This window comes from Triticum urartu, chromosome 4A (assembly GCF_056163025.1).
Source record: "Triticum urartu cultivar PI428250 chromosome 4A, HENAU_Tu73, whole genome shotgun sequence".
NCBI classification, from domain to species: Eukaryota; Viridiplantae; Streptophyta; class Magnoliopsida; order Poales; family Poaceae; genus Triticum; species Triticum urartu.
Window position 1 is genome coordinate 511017391 of NC_141876.1, and position 23762 is coordinate 511041152.

General features: G+C 44.8%; 1 long non-coding RNA gene across 2 annotated transcripts; it reads right to left on the reverse strand.

Moving 5' to 3' along the window:
* Window positions 1-10182: 10182 nt before the first annotated feature.
* LOC147976349 (uncharacterized) lies at window positions 10183-22841 on the reverse strand. Of its 2 annotated transcripts, none has more exons than XR_015601453.1 (5): window positions 22234-22841; window positions 21976-22130; window positions 11889-11967; window positions 10657-10854; window positions 10183-10513 (listed from the first exon to the last, which is right to left on the reverse strand). It is a non-coding gene; the product is annotated as an uncharacterized LOC147976349 (long non-coding RNA). The 2 variants fall into 2 exon arrangements; XR_015601454.1 differs by having other exon boundaries at window positions 11889-12135.
* Between the last annotated feature and the right edge of the window lie 921 nt (window positions 22842-23762).

Sequence of the window (23762 nt, forward strand, 5' to 3'; positions counted from 1 at the left end):
GAGAATCGCTTTGGACAGATATTACGTAGCCGCTTCAACATAAAAAAATATGAAAGATAAAAGACAATTTTTATAGTTCCTCCTTTTAGTTTAAAACTATGAGAAACAACACGAATGGAAAAAAATAAGGAAGCATTTCAGAACTACTCTAATAAAATGGCATTCAAAACCTTGCAATATATAGCTACTTCTTGTTGTTGTTTGGCACATCAATTTCAGTTGTATATACAGAGGCCAATACATGTAAGAAATGAGGAGAAATGAAAGGGGCGGTGAGTACTAACGAATATGGCCAATGTCTAAATATACTAATCAGTAATCACAATCACAATTCCCTCTGGAGATTAACCGATTATCACAAACACGTGGGGTAGAAAGTCGTAGCTCACCTACGGCATAGAGGTGGCATAAAAGTAGGAGCTCATCATTTCCCATAGTTGAACATGCCGCCACCAGCCAATTAACATTCCATTACTCATGAAAAATTGTAAAGCAAACAAAAATTAACGCTTTGTGACTGACCAACAAAAATTAGAAAACATATTCTTATAACCGAAGGTGCTCTGAACCCAAATATTTTCTTCATAAACATCGAGAAACTCTCGTGAACAAAGTAAGCTTGCGACATATGCAAAGGTATGATAGGACGCCAGATAGGAGGTAACAAAATTAAGTTTAAAATATATGCTATCAAATCAATAACCGTACAAAAATATTGTGGGTCAAATCGAATTCATATAGGCCACTAACTAAACTGGCAAGAACAAAAAATTATTATTTTTACCAATTGTTCCACATTAGTCTAAAGCTCTTGTTATTTCTTTTATCCAAATTAAGACTGTCATTATTTATACTGAATATGCTTAAAGCCTTTATCTGATTTAGCCAAAGAAGAACATCTAATATAACAAAATAGCGGGGCGCCAGCTGTTAATCATCATAGGACTTAGAAGTATCACCTCCATACAGCCCATAACATAAAATTAGATGGCAAAAACATGCATGGACTGAACTCTTCAGCAAAATAATATATGTCTATTCAAAGTTATATGTTTCCAGATTGTTTAGGATTATTTTAACTGCTTTGACATTCCCCCCTCCTCAATTAGAGTTACACAAGTCATAGGATTCGGTGTACTGAATTGATACTTTGCACATATATAGTACATCTTTGTATGTACTTTACAGAAGTACCTCATGGGCTCATACTACCAAGACCGATAAAAAAATGGGCAGCTATGAGATGAATAATTTTTTTGAACTTACTGATGACAGGGAGGTCCATATCAAGCTCAAGAAGCTTAAAGCCATCCATGTCTGGCATGTGCACATCACTGATAACAAGATCAAACATGTCGCTGTTTTCCCATAGCATCCTCAGCACGATAACAACATGATTCATCACAATAACATGTTACTCTTCCAAAGTGGGTAACAATACAAGAAAAGGGAAATGGTCCTATGCATTTTTATGACAAAAACAGATGCCTCGTGCATCTTCTGTACTATAAAATGAGTATCATAAATTCAGGTCATGCAATCAAATGAATCTATCCATCTAGAGGTACTCAATCTTTGGCTACAGGCAGCATTTATATATGATGCGCATGAAGGAAATATGCCCTAGAGGCAATAATAAAGTTATTATTTATTTCCTTATATCATGATAAATGTTTATTATTCATGCTAGAATTGTATTAACCGGAAACATAATACATGTGTGAATACATAGACAAACAGAGTGTCACTAGTATGCCTCTACTTGACTAGCTCGTTAATCGAAGATGGTTATGTTTCCTAACCATAAACAAAAGAGTTGTTATTTGATTAACGGGATCACATCATTAGGAGAATGATGTGATTGACATGACCCATTCCATTATCTTAGCACCCGATCGTTTAGTATATTGCTATTGCTTTCTTCATGACTTATACATGTTCCTATGACTATGAGATTATGCAACTCCCGTTTGCCGGAGGAACACTTTGTGTGCTACCAAACGTCACAACGTAACTGGGTGATTATAAAGGAGCTCTACAGGTGTCTCCAAAGGTACATGTTGGGTTGGCGTATTTCGAGATTAGGATTTGTCACTCCGATTGTCGGAGAGGTATCTCTGGGCCCTCTCGGTAATGCACATCACATAAGCCTTGCAAGCATTGCAACTAATGAGTTAGTTGCGAGATGATGTATTACGGAACGAGTAAAGAGACTTGCCGATAACGAGATTGAACTAGGTATTGAGATACCGACGATCGAATCTCGGGCAAGTAACATACCGATGACAAAGGGAACAACGTATGTTGTTATGCGGTCTGACCGATAAAGATCTTCGTAGAATATGTAGGAGCCAATATGAGCATCCAGGTTCCGCTATTGGTTATTGACCGGAGACGTGTCTCGGTCATGTCTACATTGTTCTCGAACCCGTAGGGTCCGCACGCTTAAGGTTTCGATGACAGTTATATTATGAGTTTTGATGTACCGAAGTTAGTTCGGAGTCCCGGATGTGATCACGGACATGACGAGGAGTCTCGAAATGGTCGAGACATAAAGATTGATATATTGGACGGCTATATTCGGACACCGGAAGTGTTCCGGGTGATTTCGGAGAAAACCGGAGAGCCGGAGGGTTACCGGAACCCCCCCGGGAGGAGTAATGGGCCATATGGGTCTTAGTGGAGAGAGAGAGGGGCAGCCAAAGGTGGGCCGCCCGCCTCCTCCCCCCTGGTCCGAATTGGACTAGGAGAGGGGGGCGGCGCCCCCCTTTCCTTCTCCCTCCCCACTTCTTTCCCCCTCCTAGTAGGAGTCCTACTCCTACTAGGAGGAGGACCCCTCCTTGGCGCACCATAGGGGCCGGCCGGCCTCCTCCCCTTGATCCTTTATATACGGGGGCAGGGGGCACCCCTAGACACACAAGTTGATCCACGTGATCATATTCTTAGCCGTGTGCGGTGCCCCCTTCCACCATAATCCTCGATAATATTGTACCGGTGCTTAGGCGAAGCCCTGTGACGGTAGTACATCAAGATCGTCACCACGCTGTCGTGCTGGCGGAACTCTTCCCGACACTTTGCCGGATCGGAGTCCGGGGATCGTCATCGAGCTGAACGTGTGCTAAAACTCGGAGGTGTCGTAGTTTCAGTGCTTGATCGGTCGGGCCGTGAAGACATACGACTACATCAACCACGTTGTGCTAACGCTTCCACTGTCGATCTACAAGGGTACGTAGATCACACTCTCCCCTCTCGTTGCTACGCATCACCATGATCTTGCGTGTGCGTAGGAAATTTTTTGAAATTACTACGAAACCCAACAGTGGCATCCGAGCCTAGGTTTTATGTGTTGATGTTATATGCACGAGTAGAACACAAGTGAGTTGTGGGCGATATAAGTCATACTGCTTACCAGCATGTCATACTTTGGTTCGGCGGTATTGTTGGACGAAGCGGCCCGGACCGACATTACGCGTACGCTTACGCGAGACCGGTTCTCCCGACGTGCTTTGCACAAAGGTGGCTAGTGGGTGACAGTTTCTCCAACTTTAGTTGAACCGAGTGTGGCTACGCCCGGTCCTTGCGAAGGTTAAAACAGCACCAACTTGACAAACTATCTTTGTGGTTTTGATGCGTAGGTAAGATTGGTTCTTGCTTAAGCCCGTAGCAGCCACGTAAAACTTGCAACAACAAAGTAGAGGACGTCTAACTTGTTTTTACAGGGCATGTTGTGATGTGATACGGTCAAGACATGATGCTAAATTCTATTGTATGAGATGATCATGTTTTGTAACCGAGTTATCGGCAACTGGCAGGAGCCATATGGTTGTCGCTTTATTGTATGCAATGCAATCGCCCTGTAATGCTTTACTTTATCACTAAGCGGTAGCGATAGTCGTGGAAGCATAAGATTGGCGAGATGACAACGATGCCACGATGGAGATCAAGGTGTCGCGCCGGTGACGATGGTGATCACGACCGTGCTTCGAAGATGGAGATCACAAGCACAAGATGATGATGGCCATATCATATCACTTATATTTATTGCATGTGATGTTTATCTTTTATGCATCTTATCTTGCTTTGATTTACGGTAGCATTATAAGATGATCTCTCACTAATTATCAAGAAGTGTTCTCCCTGAGTATGCACCGTTGTGAAAGTTCTTCGTGCTGAGACACCACGTGATGATCGGGTGTGATAGGCTCTACGTTTAAATACAACGGGTGCAAAACAGTTGCACACGCAGAATACTCAGGTTATACTTGACGAGCCAAGCATATAAAGATATGGCCTCGGAACACGGAGACCGAAAGGTCGAGCGTGAATCATATAGCAGATATGATCAACATAGCGATGTTCACCAATGAAACTACTCCATGTCACGTGATGATCGGACATGGTTTAGTTGATTTGGATCACGTAATCACTTAGAGGATTAGAGGGATGTCTATCTAAGTGGGAGTTCTTAAGTAATATGATTAATTGAACTTAAATTTATCATGAACTTAGTCCTGGTAGTATTTTGCAAATTATGTTGTAGATCAATAGCTCGCGTTGTTGCTTCCCTGTGTTTATTTTGATATGTTCCTAGAGAAAATTGTGTTGAAAGATGTTAGTAGCAATGATGCGGATTAGATTCGTGATCTGAGGTTTATCCTCATTGCTGCACAGAAGAATTATGTCCTTGATGCACCGCTAGGTGACGGACCTATTGCAGGAGCAGATGCAGACGTTATGAACGTTTGGCTAGCTCAATATGATGACTACTTGATAGTTTAGTGCACCATGCTTAATGGCTTAGAATCGGGACTTCAAAGACGTTTTGAACGTCATGGAGCATATGAGATGTTCCAGGAGTTGAAGTTAATATTTCAAGCAAATACCCGAGTTGAGAGATATGAAGTCTCCAACAAGTTCTATAGCTAAAAGATGGAGGAGAATCGCTCAACTAGTGAGCATGTGCTCAGATTGTCTGAGTACTACAATCGCTTGAATCAAGTGGGAGTTAATCTTCCAGATAAGATAGTGATTGACAGAATTCTCTAGTCACCATCACCAAGTTAGTAGAACTTCGTGATGAACTATGATATGCAAGGGATAACAGAAACGATTCCCAAGCTCTTCGTAATGCGGAAATTAACAAAGGTAGAAATCGAGAAAAACATCAAGTGTTGATGGTAGACAAGACCACTAGTTTCAAGAAAAGGGCAGAGGGAAGAAGGGGAACTTCAAGAAGAACAGCAAGCAAGTTGCTGCTCAAGTGAAGAAGCCCAAGTCTGGTCCTAAGCCTGAGACTAAGTGTTTCTACTGCAAAGGGACTGGTCACTGGAAGCAGAACTACCCCAAGTGATTGGCAGATAAGAAGGATGGCAAAGTGAACATAAGTATATTTGATATACATGTTATTGATGTGTACTTTACTAGTGTTTATAGCAACCCCTCAGTATTTGATACTAGTTCAGTTGCTAAGATTAGTAACTCGAAACGGGAGTTGCAGAATAAACAGAGACTAGTTAAGGGTGAAGTGACGATGTGTGTTGGAAGTGGTTCCAAGATTGATATGATCATCATCGCACACTCCCTATACTTTCGGGATTAGTGTTGAACCTGAATAAGTGTTATTTGGTGTTTGCGTTGAGCATGAATATGATTTGATCATGTTTATTGTAATACGATTATTCATTTAAGTAAGAGAATAAATTGTTGTTCTGTTTACATGAATAAAACCTTATATGGTTACACACCCAATGAAAATAGTTCGTTGGATCTCGATCGTAGTGATACACATAATCATAATATTGAAACCAAAAGATGCAAAGTTAATAATGATAGTGCAACCTATTTGTGGCACTGCCGTTTAGGTCATATTGGTGTAAAGCGCATGAAGAAACTCCATGCTAATGGGTTTTTGGAATCACTTGATTATGAATCAGTTGATGCTTGCGAACCATGCCTCATGGGCAAGATGACTAAAACGCCGTTCTCCGGAACTATGGAGCGAGCAACTGACTTATTGGAAATAATACATACTGATGTATGAGATCCGATGAGTGTTAAGGCTCGTGGCGGGTATCATTATTTTCTGACCTTCACAGATGATTTGAGCAGATATGGGTATATCTACTTAATGAAACACAAGTCTGAAATATTTGAAAAGTTCAAAGAATTTCAGAGTGAAGTGGAGAATTATCGTAACAAGAAAATAAAAGTTTCTACGATATGATCGCAGAGGTAAAATATTTGAGTTACGAGTCTGGCCTTCAGTTAAAACAATGTGAAATAGTTTCACTACTCACGCCACCTGGAACACCACAGCATAATGGTGTGTCCGAACATCATAACCGTACTTTATTAGATATGGTGAGATCTATGATGTCTCTTACCGATCTACCACTATCGTTTTGGGGTTATGCATTAAAGACAGCTGCATTCACGTTTAAAAGGGCACCATCTAAGTCCATTGAGACGACACAATCTGAAATGTGGTTTGGCAAGAAACCAAAGTTGTCGTTTCTTAAAGTTTGGGATTGTGATGCTTATATGAAAAAGTTTCATCCTGATAAGCTCAAACCCAAATCGGAGAAATATGTCTTCATAGGATACCCAAAGGAGACTATTGGGTACACCTTCTATCACAAATCCAAAGGCAAGACATTCGTTGCTAAGAATGGATCCTTTCTAGAGAAGGAGTTTCTGTTGAAAGAAGTGAGTGGGAGGAAAGTAGAACTTGATAAGGTAATTGTACCTTCTCCCTTATTGAAAAGTAGTTCATCACAAGAAATCTGTTCCTGTGACTACTACACCAATTAGTGAGGAAGACTAATGATGATGATCATGTAACTTCAGATCAAGTTAATACCGAATCTCGTAGGTAAACCAGAGTGAGATCCGCACCAAAGTGGTACGGTAATCCTGTTCTGGAAGTCATGTTACTAGACCATGACGAACTTGCGAACTATGAGGAAGCGATGATGAGCCTAGATTCCGCGAAATGGCTTGAGGCCATGAAATCTGAGATGAGATCCATGTATGAGAACAAAGTATGGACTTTGATTGACTTGCCCAATGATCGGCGAGCCATTGAGATTAAATGGATCTTCAAGAGGAAGACGGACGCTGATAGTAGTGTTACTATCTACAAAGCTAGAATTGTCGCAAAAAGGTTTTCGACAAGTTCAAGGTGTTGACTATGATGAGAGTTTCTCACTCGTATCTATGCTTAAGTCTGTATGAATCATGTTAGCAATTGCCGCATTTTATGAAATCCAGCAAATGGATGTCAAAACTGCATTCCTGAATGGATTTCTGGAAGAAGAGTTGTATATGATGCAGCCGGAAGGTTTTGTCGATCCAAAAGGAGCTAACAAAGTGTGCAAGCTCCAGCGATCCATTTATGGACTGGTGCAAGCCTCTCGGAGTTGGAATAAACGCTTTGATAGTATGATCAAAGCATATAGTTTTATACAGACTTGCGGTGAAGCCTGTATTTTACAAGAAAGTGAGTGGGAGCACTACAACATTTCTGATAAGTATATGTGAATGACATATTGTTGATCGGAAATAATGTAGAATTATTCTGCAAAGCATAAAGGAGTGTTTTAAAGAAGTTTTTTCAAAGAAAGACCTCGGTGAAGCTGCTTACATATTAAGCATCAAAATCTATAGAGATAGATCAAGACGCTTGATAAGTTTTTTCAATGAGTACATACCTTGACAATATTTTGAAGTAGTTCAAAAATGGAACAGTCAAAGAAAGAGTTCTTGGCTGTGTTACAAGGTATGAAATTGAGTAAGACTCAAAGCCCGACCACGGCAGAAGATAGAAAGAGAATGAAAGTCATTCCCTATGCCTCAGCCATAGGTTCTATAAAGTATGCCATGATGTGTACCAGATCTATTGTATACCCTACATTGTGTTAAGCAAGGGAGTACAATAGTGATCTAAGAGTAGATCACTGGACATTGGTCAAAATTATCCATAGTGGAATAAGGAAATATTTCTCGATTATGGAGGTGACAAAAGGTTCATCGTAAAAAGTTACGTCGATGCAAGTTTTGACACAGATCTGGATGACTCTAAGTCTCGATCTAGATACATATTGAAAGTGGGAGCAATTAGCTAGAGTAGCTCTGTGCAGAGCATTGTAGACATAGAATTCGCAAAATACTTACGGATCTGTATGTGACAGACCCGTTGACTAAAATTATCTCACAAGCAAAACATGATCACACCTTAGTACATTTTGGGTGTTAAATCACATAAATGATGTGAACTAGATTACTGACTCTAGTAAACCCTTTGGGTATAGGTCACATGACGATGTGAACTATGGGTGTTAATCACATGGTGATGTGAACTCTTAGTGTTGAATCACATGGCGATGTGAACTAGATTATTGACTCTAGTGCAAGTGGGAGACTGAAGGAAATATGCCCTAGAGGCAATAATAAAGTTATTATTTATTTTCTTATATCATGATAAATGTTTATTATTCATGCTAGAATTGTATTAACCGGAAACATAATACATGTGTGAATACATAGACAAACAGAGTGTCACTAGTATGCCTCTACTTGACTAGCTCGTTAATCGAAGATGGTTATGTTTCCTAACCATAAATAAAAGAGTTGTTATTTGATTAACGGGATCACATCATTAGGAGAATGATGTGATTGACATGACCCATTCCATTAACTTAGCACCCGATCATTTAGTATGTTGCTATTGCTTTCTTCATGACTTATACATGTTCCTATGACTATGAGATTATGCAACTCCTGTTTGCCGGAGGAACACTTTGTGTGCTACCAAACGTCACAACGTAACTGGGTGATTATAAAGGAGCTCTACAAGTGTCTCCAAAGGTACATGTTGGGTTGGCGTATTTCGAGATTAGGATTTGTCACTCCGATTGTCAGAGAGGTATCTTTGGGCCCTCTCGGTAATGCACATCACATAAGCCTTGCAAGGAGTTAGTTGCGAGATGATGTATTACGGAACGAGTAAAGAGACTTGCCGGTAACGAGATTGAACTAGGTATTGAGATACCGACGATCGAATCTCGGGCAAGTAACATACCGATGACAAAGGGAACAACGTATGTTGTTATGCGGTCTGACCAATAAAGATCTTCGTAGAATATGTAGGAGCCAATATGAGCATCCAGGTTCCGCTATTGGTTATTGACCGGAGACGTGTCTCGGCCATGTCTACATTGTTCTCGAACCCGTAGGGTCCGCACGCTTAAGGTTTCGATGACAGTTATATTATGAGTTTTGATGTACCGAAGTTAGTTCGGAGTCCCGGATGTGATCACGGACATGATGAGGAGTCTCGAAATGGTAGAGACATAAAGATTGATATATTGGATGGCTATATTCGGACACTGGAAGTGTTCCGGGTGATTTCGGAGAAAACCGGAGAGCCGGAGGGTTACCGGAACCCCCCCGGGAGGAGTAATGGGCCATATGGGTCTTAGTGGAGAGAGAGAGGGGCAGCCAAAGGTGGGCCGCCCGCCTCCTCCCCCCTGGTCCGAATTGGACTAGGAGAGGGGGGCGGCGCCCCCCTTTCCTTCTCCCTCCCCACTTCTTTCCCCCTCCTAGTAGGAGTCCTACTCCTACTAGGAGGAGGACTCCTCCTTGGCGCACCATAGGGGCCGGCCGGCCTCCTCCCCTTGATCCTTTATATACGGGGGCAGGGGGCACCCCTAGAAACACAAGTTGATCCACGTGATCATATTCTTAGCCGTGTGCGGTGCCCCCTTCCACCATAATCCTCGATAATATTGTAGCGGTGCTTAGGCGAAGCCCTGCGACGGTAGTACATCAAGATCGTCACCACGCCGTCGTGCTGACGGAACTCTTCCCTGACACTTTGCTGGATCGGAGTCCGGGGATCGTCATCGAGCTGAACGTGTGCTAAAACTCGAAGGTGCCGTAGTTTCGGTGCTTGATCGGTCGGGCCGTGAAGACGTACGACTACATCAACCGCGTTGTGCTAACGCTTCCGCTGTCGATCTACAAGGGTACGTAGATCACACTCTCCCCTCTCGTTGCTATGCATCACCATGATCTTGCGTGTGCGTAGGAAATTTTTTGAAATTACTACGAAACCCAACAGCGCAGTACACCAAATCTACTTGTGAGCTGTGACAACTACCAACAGCAAATTTTTTTACTGGTCGTCCTAGACACTGAGGAACAAGCAACATTTCTGAAAAAGAGCAACAAAAATTAACCATGCCTGACCCAGTAGCGGGCTCCTAGACAAATTACAACCTTGAGCTGCAAAATAGGGCAAGGTATGATGTTCAAGGGAGAATTTAAGGATCCTTTGTTAACAAACAAATGCTACAATTTTATCTTTGCTGAGCCAGCACAAAACACATCTTTACAGAAACCCCCCGGACCGCATCGGTGGAATCCAGTGAGCCGTGAGTCAGCTCAGGGTAGTTCTCCAATTTTTACCAGCGTAAACCCCTTTGCTTCCAAGTTCTCCCTCTATTCTTAGAAGCTGCAAACACAATGCACACGCTCATCAAAGACCATTCAAGACAAATTAAGAAGCTATTTAGAATGACCATATGGTACTATAACTTTAGACCAATACTTTCGTGCATGTAACCACATAAAAGGCAGCAAACATTCAACAGAGACCTGATCGTATTTCATGAGGCACTCTCCACAGCAGGGGGCACCAGCTTTGATCTGTCCAGCTGTTGCACCGACAATCAGGTCGGCGATGAAAGAATCATCCGTGTCCCCATACCTATACGACACCATCACACCCCAATGAGCATCCTTTGCCTGTTTCACAGCCTCTATGGCCTCAGTGACAGTGCCCACTTGATTTTCCTACATACACATGATAAGAAAATGAAACACATAATAAGGTAAATGAAATAGAGAATCACTGTACAGGTAAGGAAATCAAGAGAGTAAGGAAGAATCAAGGAGGCAAGTACTACATGTGCAACCATGTGGCTCTTGCAACCTTATGTGCCTACAATCAGTTCAACTATTAATTGCTCATCTTTGTGAATTTAAGGACAACATCGCATTGTCTGTAAATGCCCTTAAACTCAAATCATGTCATGCAAAATAATAAGCACAAAATGGAAGGAGCGGCATTCAATCAAACAAAAAACTACACTGATTATCCAGGCACAAAGATTGGTGTGGTTACTCAAACTGAATTGTGGCTTGTTCCAGCTTAAAAATGCCTAATTCCAGAGTCTGTGGTATTGTTAAGACTTCGGGAGTCCCAGTAACTTGCACAAAGCAGCATGTTTATAAACATCAGTAAACAAATGAGTGATTTGTGGCTTACCTTGAGAGTAAGAGTGTTGCAAGTATTTACTGCTCACTTAATGCATTCAGGATCTGGCATTAATAAGGTAGAAGCAGAACACAAGAACATGAATGAGGCTTAAAACTATGTAGGCTAACATTCCATTTAATTAAGCAGAACACGATTATCCATTCAAGCTATACATTTTCCAGATTGTTTAGAATATTTCATTGGTAGCAAAGAATTTTGTTAAATAATATAGACTGATATTCCATACCAAAGGAGATAGATATCAACATGTCCAGGAAGAAAAGAACGACTCTCAGTTCATATGTTTCAGGTATTAGCCATATACGTGTATCTCATATACATGTAAACAAAACAATATGTACAAAGAAATTTCTCTTTCGGCTAGGTAAATAATCTCTTCGGTTATGAAGTAAAAAAGAAAATCTTCAGTTTACGTGCATCTCATATACATGAAAATAGCAGGCCACCTGATACTCCATCACACAAATAGAGTGAACAAATAAAGGAACAAACATTCATGAATAGTCAGAACAGTTTATCAGAAAGTACAGCAAAATGGCGTGCTTACCATATGAATGAACCAAACTGCTCCAACAGTACCCAACAACCTCCAACAGCACAAAGGGCCTCAACATCTCACCTCCAAACTAAAACAAACAATCAAGCAGAAAGTAAAAAAACAAGAACCAAAACAAGGAACATAGAAAACCAACTGATGCTGCAACAGTAACCAGCAAGAACCACTAATAGGCACATGTAGATCCCAGTCTCTCTAAGACTGCTGCCAAAGGAGCCATGATGACCAAACCATGGACCTAACACAGGAAACAAACTTAAAGATGGCAATAAAAAACAAGCACACCAAACAAACACAAATTAAGTGTTCTAACTGCAATGCACCAAATTAAATCAAAGGCCACATAGTTTATTGCACCCAAACCCTGATCCAAGGAAGAAACTGGACCAGATCAAACAAAACCTCACATAATTTACTGCATACACTTTCCTGACAGCAGATCCATGCTATGCCAGTTTAGAGAAAAGAATAAGAGCAGTAACCGTGCATGCGAAAAAAAGCCCCACACCTAGCAGGATTTAGACAGGCAAGAACCTTTCCAGAAACAATGCATGACCTATTTACATTTTCAGCATAGATAAAAGATTTAAAGTTTCCACATGATCTGACACCTCTAATGATCTCCTCGACATGGGCTAGATAACTCAAATTTAGAGCCGACGGTGCTTAAGATCCAACCAAAAAAAGAGAACTTGGCCTGACTTGAACTATCTGCCAGGCAGCCGTTGTCTACCACCGCCTCAAATAATGAATGTAAGCATGTTAATTGGCGATTTTGAAAGGTCAGGTTACTTCCAGCAACCACATCTCCATCGTTTTTTCTGGTCTGGCCACAGCGTAGATCCGTCCATGCTGTACCATTTCCTCTCGAGTATTATATTTTGCCAGGCAAAGCCAAGGCCATGTTTCACAGTAAGCGCTAACAGAACAACAAAGACAAAGAAGAATCTCTTCTTTGGAACCTAGCCAGACCTAAAGATCTGTATTTGACAGCAAGGTACTAACAAAACAATAAAGACCAAAATATATCTTCTTTGGAATTTAGCTAGAACTGAGGCTCCTCCACAACAAGAAACAAATCAAAGAAGAATATCTTCTTTGGAACCTAGACAGACCTGAACATCTCTCTTTGACAACAAGGTAACAAAAAACAATAAAGACAAAAAATTCTGCATGTGTGATCTAGCTAGACCTGAGGATCGTCCACAAGAAGAAACTAAAAATCCTACGAGGCTAACAAATGGCATTAATAAGAGCACAAGCAAGCAGAGGCCTGGAGGACTGAGAATAGAAGAAGAAAAGAGATACTTGCAGCAGGTAGCAACTAACACAGTATGCATTTGAACAAAACAGGCACATAGCAACATAGAAGTAAGGGGATACCTGTTGGAAATATGCCCTAGAGGCAATAATAAAATGGTTATTATTATATTTCTTTGTTCATGATAATTGTCTATTGTTCATGCTATAATTGTGTTATCCGGAAATTGTAATACATGTGTGAATACATAGACCACAACACGTCCCTAGTGAGCCTCTAGTTGACTAGCTCATTGATCAAAAGATAGTCATGGTTTCCTGACCATGGACATTGGATGTCATTGATAACGGGATCACATCATTAGGAGAATGATGTGATGGACAAGACCCAATCCTAAGCATAGCTCAAAGATCGTGTAGTTCGTTTGCTGTAGCTTTTCCGAATGTCAAGTATCATTTCCTTAGACCATGAGATTGTGCAACTCCCGGATACTGTAGGAGTGCCTTGGGTGTGCCAAACGTCACAACATAACTGGGTGACTATAAAGGTACACTACAGGTATCTCCAAAAGTGTCTGTTGGGTTGGCACGAATCGAGACTGGGATTTGTCCTTCCGTATGACGGAGAGGTATCTCTGGGCCCACTCGGTAATGCATCATCATAATGAGCTCAATGTGACCAAGTGGTTGATCATGGGATCATGCATTACGGCACGAGTAAAGTGACTTGCTGGTAACGAGATTGAACGAGGTATTGGGATACCGACGATCGAGTCTCGGGCAAGTAACGTATCGATTGACAAAGGGAATTGTATACGGATTGATTGAATCCTCGACATTGTGGTTCATCCGATGAGATCATCGAGGAGAATGTGGGAGCCAACATGGGTATCCAGATCCCGCTGTTGGTTATTGACCGGAGAGTCGTCTCGGTCATGTCTGCATGTCTCCCGAACCCGTAGGGTCTACACACTTAAGGTTCGATGACGCTAGGGTTGTAGAGATATTAGTATGCAGTAACCTGAAAGTTGTTCGAAGTCCCAGATGAGATCCCGGACATCACGGGGAGTTCCGGAATGGTCCGGAGGTAAAGATTTATATATAGGAAGTCCAGTTTTGGCCATCGGGAAGGCTTCGGGGTCGCCGGTATTGTACCGGGACCACCGGAAGGGTCCCAGGGGTCAACCGGGTGGGCCCACCTATCCCGGAGGCCCCATGGGCTGAATTGGGAGGGGAACCAGCCCCTGGTGGGCTGGTGCACCCCCCCTTGGGCCTCCCCTGCGCCTAGGGTTGGGAAACCCTAGGGGTGGGGGCGCCCCCCACTTGGCTTGGGGGGGAAGCCATCCCTTGGCCGCCACCCCCCCCTTGGAGATCCATCTCCTAGGGCCGGCGCCCCACAAGGCCCCTATATAAAGAGGGGGGAGGGAGGGCAGCCGCACCCTTGCTCTTGGCGCCTCCCTCTCCCTCCGTAACACCTCTCCTCCCCGCTTGCGCTTGGCGAAGCCCTGCCGGGATCCTGCTGCATCCACCACCACGCCGTCGTGCTGCTAGATCTTCATCAACCTCTCCTTCCCCCTTGCTGGATCAAGAAGGAGGAGACGTCTTCCCAACCGTACGTGTGTTGAACGCGGAGGTGTTATCCGTTCGGCACTTGGTCATCGGTGATTTGGATCATGTCGAGTACGACTCCATCAACCCTGTTATCTTGAACGCTTCCACGCGCGATCTACAAGGGTATGTAGATGCACTCCTCTCTCCCTCGTTGCTAGATGACTCCATAGATTGATCTTGGTGATGCGTAGAAAATTTTAAAAATTCTGCTACGTTCCCCAACAGTGACATCATGAGCCAGGTCTATGCGTAGTTTCTATGCACGAGTAGAACACAAAGCAGTTGTGGGCGTCGATATTGTCAATTTGCTTGCCGTTACTAGTCTTATCTTGATTCGGCGGCATCGTGGGATGAAGCCGGACCGACCTTATACGTACGCTTACGTGAGACTGGTTCCACCGATTGACATGCACTAGTTGCATAAGGTGGCTGGCGGGTGTCTGTCTCTCCCACTTTAGTCGGATCGGATTCAATGAACAGGTTCCTTATGAAGGGTAAATAGAAATTGGCAATTCACGTTGTGGTTTTGGCGTAGGTAAGAAACGTTCTTGCTAGAAACCTTTAGCAGCCACGTAAAAACTTGCAACAACAATTAGAGGATGTCTAACTTGTTTTTGCAGCAAGTGTTTTGTGATGTGATGTGGCCAAAGGATGTGATGAATGATATATGTGATGTATGAGATGATCATGTTCTTGTAATAGGAATCATGACTTTCATGTCGATGAGTATGACAACCGGCAGGAGCCATAGGAGTTGTCTTTATTTATTTATGACCTGCGTGTCAAAATAAACGTCATGTAATTACTTTACTTTATTGCTAAAGCGTTAGCCATAGTAGTAGAAGTAATAGATGACGGGACAACTTCAAGAAGACACGATAATGAAGATCATGGTGTCATGCCGGTGACAATGATGATCATGGAGCCCCGAAGATGGAGATCAAAAGGAGCAAATGATATTGGCCATATCATGTCACTATTTGATTGCATGTGATGTTTATCATGTTTTACATCTTATTTGCTTAGAACGACGGTAGCTTAAATAAGATGATCCCTCGTAATAATTTCAAGAAAGTGTTCCCCCTAACTGTGCATCGTTGCGAAGGTTCGTTGTTTCGAAGCACCACGTGATGATCGGGTGTGATAGATTCTAACGTTCGAATACAACGGGTGTAAGCCAGATTTACACACGCAATACACTTAGGTTGACTTGACGAGCCTAGCATGTACAGACATGGCCTCGGAACACAGAAGACCGAAAGGTCGAGCATGAGTCGTATAGAAGATACGATCAACATGAAGATGTTCACCGATGTTGACTAGTCCGTCTCACGTGATGATCAGACACGGCCTAGTTGACTCGGATCATGTTTCACTTAGATGACTAGAGGGATGTCTATCTGAGTGGGAGTTCATTGATTAATTTGATTAGATGAACTTAAGTATCATGAACTTAGTCTAAAATCTTTACAATATGTCTTGTAGATTAAATGGCCCACGTTGTCCTCAACTTCAACGCGTTCCTAGAGAAAACCAAGCTGAAAGGTGATGGCAGCAACTATACGGACTGGGTCCGGAACCTGAGGATCATCCTCATAGCTGCCAAGAAAGATTATGTCCTAGAAGCACCGCTAGGTGACGCACCTGTCCCAGAGAACCAAGACGTTATGAACGCTTGGCAGTCACGCGCTGATGATTACTCCCTCGTTCAGTGCGGCATGCTTTACAGCTTAGAACCGGGGCTCCAAAAGCATTTTGAGAGACACGGAGCATATGAGATGTTCGAAGAGCTGAAAATGGTTTTTCAAGCTCATGCCCGGGTCGAGAGATATGAAGTCTCCGACAAGTTCTTCAGCTGTAAGATGGAGGAAAATAGTTCTGTCAGTGAGCACATACTCAAAATGTCTGGGTTGCATAACCGCTTGACTCAGCTGGGAGTTAATCTCCCGGATGACGCGGTCATTAACAGAATCCTTCAGTCGCTTCCACCGAGCTACAAGAGCTTTGTGATGAACTTCAATATGCAGGGGGTGGAAAAGACCATTCCTGAGGTATATTCAATGCTGAAATCAGCAGAGGTGGAAATCAAAAAGGAACATCAAGTGTTGATGGTGAATAAAACCACTAAGTTCAAGAAAGGCAAGGGTAAGAAGAATTTCAAGAAGGACGGCAAGGGAGTTGCCGCGCCCGGTAAGCAAGCTATCAGGAAGAAGCCAAAGAATGGATCCAAGCCTGAGACTGAGTGTTTTTATTGCAAGGGAAGTGGTCACTGGAAGCGGACTGCCCCAAATACTTAGCGGACAAGAAGGCCGGGAACACTAAAGGTATATGTGATATACATGTAATTGATGTGTACCTTACCAGTACTCGTAGTAGCTCCTGGGTATTTGATACCGTTGCGGTTGTTCACATTTGTAACTCAAAGTAGGAGCTGTGAAATAAACGGAGATTGGCGAAGGACGAGGTGACGATGCGCGTCGGGAATGGTTCCAAGGTCGATGTGATCGCCGTCGGCACGCTGCCTCTACATTTACCTACGGGATTAGTTTTAAACCTCAATAATTGTTATTTAGTTCCGGCTTTGAGTATGAACATTGTATCAGGATCTCGTTTAATTCGAGATGGCTACTCATTTAATCCGAGAATAATGGTTGTTCTATTTATATGAGAGATATGTTTTATGATCATGCTCCGCTGGTGAATGGTTTATTCTTAATGAATCTCGAGCGTAATGTTACACATATTCATAGTGTGAATACCAAAAGATGTAAGGTTGATAATAATAGTCCCACATACTTATGGCACTGCCGCCTTGGTCACATAGGTGTCAAACGCATGAAGAAGCTCCATGCAGATGGACTTTTGGAGTCTCTTGATTACGAATCATTTGACACGTGCGAACCATGCCTCATGGGTAAAATGACCAAGACTCCGTTCTCAGGAACAATGGAGCGAGCAACCAACTTATTGGAAATCATACATACTGATGTGTGCGGTCCAATGAGTGTTGAGGCTCGTGGTGGCTATCGTTATGTTCTCACCCTCACTGATGACTTGAGTAGATATGGGTATGTCTACTTAATGAAACACAAGTCTGAGACCTTTGAAAAGTTCAAGGAATTTCAGAGCGAGGTTGAGAATCAACGTGATAGGAAAATCAAGTTCTTGCGATCAGATCATGGGGGAGAATACTTGAGTCACGAATTTGGCACACACTTAAGAAAATGTGGAATAGTTTCACAACTTACGCCGCCTGGAACACCTCAGCATAATGGTGTGTCCGAACGTCGTAATCGCACTCTATTGGATATGGTGCGATCTATGATGTCTCTTACCGATTTACCGCTGTCATTTTGGGGCTATGCTTTAGAGACTGCCGCATTCACTTTAAATAGGGCTCCGTTGAGATGACACCGTATGAATTATGGTTTGGGAAGAAACCTAAGCTGTCATTTGTAAAAGTTTGGGGATGCGATGCTTATGTCAAGAAACTTCAACCTGAAAAGCTCGAACCCAAATTGGAAAAATGCGTCTTCATAGGATACCCTAAAGAAACTATTGGGTATACCTTCTACCTCAGATCCGAAGGCAAGATCTTTGTTGCCAAGAATGGGTCCTTTCTAGAGAAAGAGTTTCTCTCGAAAGAAATAAGTGGGAGGAAAGAAGAACTTGATGAAGTATTACCTCTTGAACCGGTAAGTGGCGCAGCTCAAGAAAATGTTCCTGAGGTGCCTGCACCGACTAGAGAGGAAGTTAATGATGATGATCATGAAACTTCAGATCAAGTTGCTACTGAACTTCGTAGGTCCACGAGGACACGTTCCGCACCAGAGTGGTACGGCAACCCTGTCTTGGAAATCATGTTGTTAGACAACGGTGAACCTTCGAACTATGAAGAAGCGATGGCGGGCCCGGATTCCGACAAATGGCTAGAAGCCATGAAATTCGAGATAGGATCCATCTATGAAAACAAAGTATGGACTTTGACTGACTTGCCCGATGATCGGCGAGCCATAGAAAATAAATGGATCTTTAAGAAGAAGGCAGACGCGGATGGTAATGTGACCATCTATAAAGCTCGGCTTGTCGCTAAGGGTTATCGACAAGTTCAAGGGGTTGACTACGATGAGACTTTCTCACCCGTAGCGAAGCTGAAGTCCGTCCGAATCATGTTAGCAATTGCCGCATTCTATGATTATGAGATATGGCAAATGGACGTCAAAACGGCATTCCTTAATGGTTTCCTTAAGGAAGAATTGTATATGATGCAGCCGGAAGGTTTTGTCGATCCTGAGAATGCTGACAAGGTGTGCAAGCTCCAACGCTCGATTTATGGGCTGGTGCAAGCATCTCGGAGTTGGAACATTCGTTTTGATGAGATGATCAAAGCGTTTGGGTTTACGCAGACTTATGGAGAAGCCTGCATTTACAAGAAAGTGAGTGGGAGCTCTGTAGCATTTCTCATATTGTATGTGGATGACATACTGTTGATGGGAAATGATATAGAATTCTTGGAAAGCATAAAGGCCTACTTGAACAAGTGTTTTTCAATGAAGAATCTTGGAGAAGCTGCTTATATATTAGGCATCAAGATCTATAGAGATAGATCAAGACGCCTCATTGGTCTTTCACAGAGTACGTACCTTGACAAGATATTGAAGAAGTTCAAAATAGATCAGTCAAAGAAGGGGTTCTTGCCTGTATTGCAAGGTACGAGATTGAGCACGGCTCAATGCCCGACCACGACACAAGATAGAGAAAAGATGAGTGCCGTCCCCTATGCCTCGGCCATATGGTCTATCATGTATGCTATGTTGTGTACCAGACCTGATGTAAACCTTGCCGTAAGTTTGGTAGGAAGGTACCAAAGTAATCCCGGCATGGAACACTGGACAGCGGTCAAGAATATCCTGAAGTACCTGAAGAGGACTAAGGATATGTTTCTCGTTTAGGGAGGTGACGAAGAGCTCATCGTAAAGGGTTACGTCGATGCTAGCTTCGACACAGATCTGGATGACTCTAAGTCACAAACCGGATACGTGTATATTTTGAATGGTGGGGCAGTAAGCTGGTGCAGTTGCAAGCAGAGCGTTGTGGCGGGATCTACATGTGAAGCGGAGTACATGGCAGCCTCGGAGGCAGCACAAGAAGCAGTCTGGGTGAAGGAGTTCATTACCGACCTAGGAGTCATAGCCAATGTGTCGGGCCCGATGACTCTCTTCTGTGACAACACTGGAGCTATTGCCCTTGCCAAGGAGCCCAGGTTTCACAGGAAGACCAGGCATATCAAGCGTCGCTTCAACTCCATTCGTGAAAGTGTTCAAAATGGATACATAGAGATTTGTAAAGTACATACGGACCTGAATGTGGTAGATCCGTTGACTAAACCTCTCCCTAGAGCAAAACATGATCAACACCAGAACTGCATGGGTGTTCGATTCATCACAATGTAACTAGAATATTGACTCTAGTGCAAGTGGGAGACTGTTGGAAATATGCCCTAGAGGCAATAATAAAATGGTTATTATTATATTTCTTTGTTCATGATAATTGTCTATTGTTCATGCTATAATTGTGTTATCCGGAAATCGTAATACATGTGTGAATACATAGACCACAACACGTCCCTAGTGAGCCTCTAGTTGACTAGCTCGTTGATCAAAAGATAGTCATGGTTTCCTGACTATGGACATTGGATGTCATTGATAACGGGATCACATCATTAGGAGAATGATGTGATGGACAAGACCCAATCCTAAGCATAGCTCAAAGATCGTGTAGTTCGTTTGCTGTAGTTTTTCCGAATGTCAAGTATCATTTCCTTAGACCATGAGATTGTGCAACTCCCGGATACCGTAGGAGTGCCTTGGATGTGCCAAACGTCACACCGTAACTGGGTGACTATAAAGGTACACTACAGGTATCTCCAAAAGTGTCTGTTGGGTTGGCACGAATCGAGACTGGGATTTGTCACTCCGTATGACGGAGAGGTATCTCTGGTCCCACTCGGTAATGCATCATCATAATGAGCTCAATGTGACCAAGTGGTTGATCACGGGATCATGCATTACGGCACGAGTAAAGTGACTTGCCGGTAACGAGATTGAACGAGGTATTGGGATACCGACGATCGAGTCTCGGGCAAGTAACGTACCGATTGACAAAGGGAATTGTATATGGAATGATTGAATCCTCGACATTGTGGTTCATCCGATGAGATTATCGAGGAGCATGTGGGAGCCAACATGGGTATCCAGATCCCGCTGTTGGTTATTGACCGGAGAGTCATCTCGGTCATGTCTGCATGTCTCCCGAACCCGTAGGGTCTACACACTTAAGGTTCGATGATGCTAGGGTTGTAGAGATATTAGTATGCAGTAACCCGAAAGTTGTTCGGAGTCCCGGATGAGATCCCGGACGTCACGAGGAGTTCCGGAATGGTCCGGAGGTAAAGATTTATATATAGGAAGTCCAGTTTTGGCCATCGGGAAGGTTTCGGGGTCGCCGGTATTGTACCGAGACCACCGGAAGGGTCCCGGGGGTCAACCGGGTGGGGCCACCTATCCCGGAGGGCCCCATGGGCTGAATTGGGAGGGGAACCAGCCCCTGGTGGGCTGGTGCGCCCCCCCTTGGGCCTCCCCTGCGCCTAGGGTTGGGAAACCCTAGGGATGGGGGCACCCCCCACTTGGCTTGGGGGGGGGGGGGGGAAGCCACCCCTTGGCCGCCCCCCCCTTGGAGATCCATATCCTAGGGCCGGCGCCCTCCCAAGGCCCCTATATAAAGAGGGGGGAGGGAGGGCAGCCGCACCCTTGCTCTTGGTGCCTCCCTCTCCCTCTGTAACACCTCTCCTCCCCGCTTGCGCTTGGCGAAGCCCTGCCGGGATCCTGCTGCATCCACCACCACGCCGTCGTGCTGCTGGATCTTCATCAACCTCTCCTCCCCCCTTGCTGGATCAAGAAGGAGGAGACGTCTTCCCAACCGTACGTGTGTTGCACACGGAGGTGCTGTCCGTTCGGCACTTGGTCATCGGTGACTTGGATCACGTCGAGTACGACTCCATCAACCCCGTTATCTTGAACGCTTCCGCGCGCGATCTACAAGGGTATGTAGATGCACTCCTCTCTCCCTCGTTGCTAGATGACTCCATAGATTGATCTTGGTGATGCGTAGAAAATTTTAAAAATTCTGCTACGTTCCCCAACAATACCTGCAGGCCGCACTTTACGTGATGCAGGGATAGGCAGATCTTCGATTCCAGGGAAGAGTGTTCACCACCAGAGAGAGGCATATATATGAGCCCTTCTTCTTCTTCCTCCCCGCAGCTGTAGAGGACTGCAACTCTGCCCTTGGGGTTCTGCCCCCCTGTAAATGAACAGATAGACACATCTGATCGAATCTCGACTGGATTAATAGGTAAATCTGAGAGAGAGACAGTGGAAACGGGAGAAGTGGAAAGGGCGTTCACCGTGATCTTCGCACTGCGGCTCGGGAGGCGACTCAGCTTGGGTCGTCTTCTTCCCAGAGATGCACGAAGATGAGGAGGCCGAAGCGAGCTGGTGGCGGCCGGATTTGGCGGGGAAGCACTGAGTGGGCGCCTCGCATCAGGTCGCCTCCCTCGCCTTCTCATGCAAGCGGCGACCGCGGGTCGTCCGTTGGTCTCCCCACTGATGAGCTCGTCAGAGTTGTGCGTCACCCCCACCATCGTCGACAGTGGGACTCATCTGCTCGACGTCCTTCACCCCTCGAAGCGAGAGCGGCCAGGTGGTGAAGCACGGGAGGGCGGGCTTAGCAGGACGGGAAGTGCGAGAGAAGATGGGGTGGCGGCGGCATGAGAGAGGCAACAGGGGAACGAGCGTGGGAGAGGAGGAGAGGGTCGTGGCTGCTCGCGCTCGCGCTCTCCTGGTGTTGCGCTGCGGAGCATCGAGAGGGCGGGGGAGCAGGAGACGAGGCGACGGCGTGAGGGCGAGCGGAGGCGACGGCGCGAGGGCGAGCGGAGGCGACGACGTGAGGGTGAGCGCAGGCGGCGGCGTGGGGAGCAGCTAGGCGGCGACGCGCGAGATGCGGGAGTGAGGCGGCTAGGGTTATCTCCATGGGGAGCCGGCATTTTATAGCCCCATATGTGAAATGATGAAAATGCCCTCGGCGGGTCGTCAGAATTATGCGCGGTGGCACGAACGGGACGAAACTATTCATTGCTACAGGGTCACCTCTTCGATCCGACGGCCGAGGTCCTCCCAGGGCTCGATCCGATGGCCCAGATTGCATCAAGCAAAACGATCCAACGGCCAGGAATCCCAAACGGCTGAGGAGCCAGGAGGATGACGGCGACTAGCAGTACCCAAAAGAGAAAATACAGCTTCAATCATCTGTCGACGAAACAGTAGAAGTACTCGCTCATAACCAGTGGTGATCGCCAGTGCTAAGCTTATTTTTTCTTCCGAACGATTTGCTCCAGCGTGTTAACTGCCAGCAGCTTGGGAATCATACGAGCGGCCCACCGAGATCGGGCCACGCGGAAATCGTTGTTCCGGCTCAGATTCGGCGTAAATGCGACCCAACGGTGTGATGCAATGTTTGTCGCCGGATCAGCCAACCGATCAAAGATTAAGCGTCGGTCAACCGCAACAAGATATGGCTGGTAGAGAAAGGTGTACTACGTGCAACACGAGGCATCCAAGCCAAAAATATTTGGATCAAAACACGACACCTCCACTCCACCAATGGCCGTGCCGCGAGTCGTGTGGCGCAGCAGCGCTCCAGGCTTTCTGCCTCGTGGACGGACGCGCGCCTCCCACATTTCCGGGACGGCTGGGCACGTCGCTCTTGCTCATAAAAGGCGCATGGGTCCGGAGAAGATCGGGGCGGCCTGCGGGGCGCCGTCGGATGCGCATCTGACGGTCTGGCGTGGGTCGCCAGGGATTCGCCATGAATACGCCGATGGCGACGGGTAACTGGCTGACGGGGTAGCTAGCATGGTTGTGACAAAGGTCCCTG